Here is a 6,000-nt window from a genome sequence, read left to right on the forward strand (position 1 = left end):
GTTCAGGGCTTGAAGTCAGGGCTCTGGAGATCCTCGATAACCAGAGACTTCTTCTTTCAGCGATCAACTTCCTCCGTTCACTTTGCCGCGTTGGTATTTTAGGCAGGCGGTAAAACGATAAACTTGGGTGTTTATCAGACTTATTACCACACCCAACAACGCAGCAAAGATGTGGCATTCCTGTCCTCGGACGGGCCACCAGTACATGCCGTGAACACAACAAAATGAGGCTGGAAACTTGAGTCCCATCAATTCAGTGGCCATGAAACCTCCCGGCAAGGTCCCCCAACAAGAATCGGCTGATCCCGCCAACCCACAATGCACCGCGGCTGTGACGTTATGGATTGGCGTGACATTGTGACGTTTTCATGACGTCACGAAGTAAACATGGCCCGCCACGTGCTGGGGGACCAGTGAGTGAGTGACAGACCGTGCCTTGTTGGGGGATTGTAGGAAATGGAGTACTCCAAATATAATTTTTCACTCTCTGTGGTGGACAGGACTTACTATGAGAGGATGGTCATTTAAGTCAGGCTTAGTTGCCCTAAAATACGGCAGCTTTACGTGGAAACCAAGGCGAGCATTAGAGGAAGAAATGGCTTTCACAAAGATATGTACTGTCTACAGACCTAACAATAACTACATACATAGTGCTTTAACAAAGACTTTATCTACATATTTAACAATAAATGATGCTTCAGAGAGTGCCAACATTCACCTCCACTTGTATTACCTACCACAAGCTAACCCACTTTTGGAGGGTTGATCATTCACAAAGCGAGTGTCTACATATCTAACAGTAACTAATACTTGAACAATGATGCTGGCAACATATCTAATAACAACTAAAGTATCAGTGCCAACATTCATTATAACTCATAGAGTCATACCTACCATACATTAATAACTTTTTGGGCTGGCCACTACTAAATCTAGCGATGAGAAACGAACTCTTAATAAAGGCTAAATAACTTGACAAACAAGTGAAAATTAACTTCAGTGTCGTGCAATGTCACTAATCTTTGTTTGACACCACTGGAAAAAAAACTATCTGAATCTGCAGGTGTGTTATAGATTGACACTGGAAGCCCCAGCCAGGACTAAGGAAACACTAGCTGTCTCTACTCATTATTGTGTATGACTGAAACATCATTCCTACCTGTCATGAAGTGCTTTCCACAGACTCTTCAGTCTTCAGTGTTCAGGGTTTGAAGTCTGGGCACTGGAGATCCTTGATAACCAGAGACTTTTTCTTTCAGCGATCAACTCCCTCCATTCACCTTGCTGCGTTGGTATTTTAGCCAGGCTGTGAAATGATAAACTTGGGTGTTTATCTGCCTTATTTCCACACCCAATAACACAGCAAAGATGTGGCATTTTTATTCTCAGACGGGTCACCAGTACATGCCGTTAACACCACAAAATGAGGCTAGAAACTCGCGTCCAGGTCACTTCAGTGACCATGAAATCTCCCCGCATGGTCTTCCAACTACAATCGGGCTGATCCCGCCAACCATAATGCACTGCGGCCGTGATGGCATGGATTGGCAGAGCTTATCTAAATGTACCTTATTTTGTACTAAAATTCAGTATTCCAAATTTTTGCTGATCACTTTTAACTTCTTTGGGGTTTACGAACATATAGCCAGTGACATCTCAAGTAATGGACAGCTTACTCTTTTGATTTTGCGGCGCCCTTGTCATTAAGCCGCAGGTTTTGGAAAATCAACCGCTTTGGTGCAAATCGCCATAACTCCCTAATTTCTGGGGCATCAGTAAAGTTTTTGGTATCAATCGACGGCAAAATAAAAGGGCTATATTTTTTAATTAGCGACCGTGCTCGACAACCAACTCGAAAGGGTAAAAAATCGAATAAATTCTCAAGAAACGACACGGTAAAAACCTATTTTTGAGTTCCCAACCTTGAAACCCACTCATTTTTTTTTAATTAAAAAGAATTATTTAACAAATGATTTAGCCCTGCCAATGTGCTTTTCATGGTGCATAAAATTTCCCTATTCCCAGTAGTTTCGTCACTAGAGCTCAAAACGTAAACCGTGTCGAGAGCGATTTTGACGAACTCCAAACACTGCCGTTTTTGTCTAGTGTGGCATTGCTATTACATCTAGAAGGCTGTAATTTGGCATGTAGCCCCTCTTGGCAATGTAGTTTGACCAACTCGAAGGATTTTTTGATAGATCGATCGATTCCAAGTTTGTCGTCGAGCCGTCACAAAATAGCCTGTTTTTCGGCCCTTTTGCCGCGATTTGGACACGTCCTAGTTTTTTGTCTTTTAACTTTTTATTTATTTATTTAATGCTTTCCAATTTTTTTCTGATTATTTAGATGTATTAAAAGAGCGTTCATTTGCCACCAAGCACGCCTTGCTAGCTTCAGTAGTTTTCGCTCGAGCTTGACCAGAATTCGCGAGGAACATTTGCCGAATCCGACTCATTTCACGCGCCGCAACGAAAAACCTTCCTGACGCCACAAAAAATAATATATCTACAGAAAACTTCATATATGAAAACTTCAATATGTTGATATCTAAATAAAAAAGTTCCTGTTTTTATAATCATTTCACAATATAAATCAGCCTATATTAAGCGCCTTATTATACATTTTTTTTTTAGTATTCAACCATATTTCTTCCCACTCATGAATAATACCTTTAATATGCTTTCTTTTGATAATATATATATATATATATATATATATATATATATATATATATATATATATATATATATATATATATATATATATATATATATATCAGTGGTGGGCACCGATCACTTTTTTGCTGTTCCGATCCCCGATCATCCGATCAGTTTGGGCAAATGATCCGATTCCGATCACCCGATCATTTTGTAAGTACTGCTGTTCCGATCACCATTCCGATCATCCGATCATTAAAACTTATTATAGTTACTATTATTTTTTTAAATGATAATTACAAGAAACACCTATTATTGGCGTTCTTTAAGTAACAATTTTAAAAAAGTAGTAACTTAATTATTTGCTGATAAATATTTTTATTTTTCCTCTTTCTTTTGGTATATAGGACATTGTAAAGAAAAATGTTATCTTAACTTCTTATTTTATGCATTTATATAAGTCTACTCTTTTTATTCAATTTCTGAATGTATGAAAAAGGAATTATGTTCGCTATTTTAACTTTTGTTTGAAGTTGATTTAGATTTTTGACAACCATTTTTCAACTTTTTAATATTTTATCATCGATATCTAGGAAATATTTTTTACTACGTATTCTATAATAAAACAAGCGATAGTGATCATTAATCTCCTATCCTTCCTGATTAAATAGCTTTCTGAATAAAAGATATTGGTCCATAAATAAATTAGTTACAAGAAGAACATAAGCAATAAGGTTTTCATTATAAGTGAGCCGGTGTTGTGTCATCTGCCATCCATGCATCCTAAAACATCCCATCCTGATCTGCGCATGCGCGGAACACGATGTTTACAAACACAGTGTTGATATCGTAGTTGGTCCAGGCAAGATGGCGGCAAGACAGCATGGCAGCTTTTATGGGAAAATGGCCAAATTCATGAATGACATGGACCCCATAATAGCCTACCATTAAATGGAGAGAATCTGAGAAACATGACCATCAATCAGAAGAGAGTGTAGGTTATCTCATTTATCACATATCCCGACATACAAGGGGTGTAGGTTATCTCATTTATCACATTTACCGACATACAAGGGGTGCAGGTTATCTCATTTATCACATTTACCGACATACAAGGGGTGCAGGTTATCTCACTTATCACATTTACTGACATACAAGGTTTCAGGTTACCTCATTTATCACATTTACCGACATACAAGGGGTTTAGGTTACCTCATTTTTCACATTTACTGACATACATACAAGGGTAGGCGGTGGCTGAGTGATTAGCATGCGGGGCCAGCATTCATCACGCTATGGACAACATCGATTCGAATCCCCACGCTACCACCTAGGATTTTTTTGTCACTGCCTGTCCAGAAGCCCACCTATCATCCCGGATTCTAGAAGAAACCGTACAAGCGAATAAAAAATGAGTTCCAGGGGCAGCATGAGCCAAGCATAACTAGCGCCACTAAAAATTGCCTGCGCCATGACGGGCTTGGGCCGACCACCAGGGCCCTGAAGAAAGCCTACCGGCGCTATAGGCTGAGATGTAAACAAAAAAAAGTTCTCATTTATCACATTTACCGACATACAAGGGGTGTAGGGTACCTTATTTATCACATTTACCGACATACAAGGGGAGTAGGGTACCTCATTCATCACATTTACCGACATTCAATGGGTGTACGGTATCTCAGTAATCACATTTACCGAGATACAAGGGGTGCAGGTTATCTCATTTATCACATTTACCGACTTATAAGTGGTGTAGGTTATCTCATTTCATTTACTGACATACTAGGGGTTCAGATTATCTCATTTATCACATTTACCGACGTACAAGGGGTGTAGGTTATCTCATTTTTCACATTTACCGACATACAAGGGGTGCAGGTTATCTCATCTATCACATTTACCGACATACAAGGGGTGTAGGTTATCTCATTTATCACATTTACCGACATGCAAGGGGTGGAGGTTATCTCATTTATCACATTTACCGACATACAAGGGGTGCAGGTTATCTCATTTATCACATTTACCGACATACAAGGTGAATGGGTTATCTCATTTATCACATACCTCATTTACCTCATTTACTGACATACAAAGGGTGCAGGAAGAAACTTTCATATTTCAAGCAATTTTCAAATTAAAAACATACGACAACATTTACTTTTAAAAAGATATAAAAAAAACTCAGGTGGGACATATTGGGATTGGCAGTTGACAAAGACACGGTACTGTGTCGCAATTCATCCACCCTTTGTTTGTAAACAAATCCCGCGCATGCGCAGATTGGATGGGATGTCTTAGGATACGTAGATGGCAGATGACACCACACTGGTTAGGACACCTAGCAATGAGTTTAAGTTGGATAAGTTCAGGTTCAACAAAGACATAGGCAAGAATTGGTTTACCAACAGTGGTGGATGAGTGGAACAGACGTAGAAGCTTAGGTCTTGTTGGTTTCCCGAAAAGGTACTGCCGCCATTAGAGGATGGTAACACTGCAGCAGAAAATGCAAAACTGACAACTGGGGTAGGCCACTTGGTTACTGGAGTGAGCAGAAGCCCACTATATAATTATATATAATATATAATATAATTATCGCTTAATTTTATAAATAAAGACACATGTATAAAAATAATTGGGAGAAATCCGCAGTCACTTGTTGCCATGACAACACTAAACACTTTCTTTTTTGTGATCGGTGATTAGAAGTTAGTTCGTGAAGTTCCGATTTCCACAGTCCAATTACCTTTTACAAAGATGATCCAATCTTTGCATTCCGATCGCCAATTGTTGTTCCGATCAGATCGGAAGATCGGACGATCGGACTTATGATCGGAAGTGCCCAGCTCTGATACACACACACACACACACACACACACACATATATATATATATATATATATATATATATATATATATATATATATATATATATATATATATATATATATTATTACGCCAGGGGGTATATTTTCATGTGTATCTGTGTCATTTGTGTGGGGGGGGTGCTAGTTTGGGGCGCGGAGGGCTGGTGATGGCCGGCGGCGTGGGGTGCATTGTGGCAACCTGGCCGGGAGCGGCCGGCGGAGCCACTGGGCGGGGAGAGAGAGCGGTGCTGCGAGAGACGAGAGATGTGCCACTGCTTGTGTGTGCCCTGCCCGCTTTTGAGAGCCCTGTGCTGTGTCTGTCCCCCTCTGAGCACTGGGAGTTACTGTGCCTTGTAAACCAGTGTTCTGTACGTGTTGGAGCTGTTCAGTAAAGTAGAAAACTTCACTGTGAGCCTCCTTGCCCTGCCTTGCTGTCCACTCGTAGTGTGTTGGCGGCCCTGGGGAGTGACGGCGTG

This window comes from Eriocheir sinensis, chromosome 38 (assembly GCF_024679095.1).
Source record: "Eriocheir sinensis breed Jianghai 21 chromosome 38, ASM2467909v1, whole genome shotgun sequence".
NCBI classification, from domain to species: Eukaryota; Metazoa; Arthropoda; class Malacostraca; order Decapoda; family Varunidae; genus Eriocheir; species Eriocheir sinensis.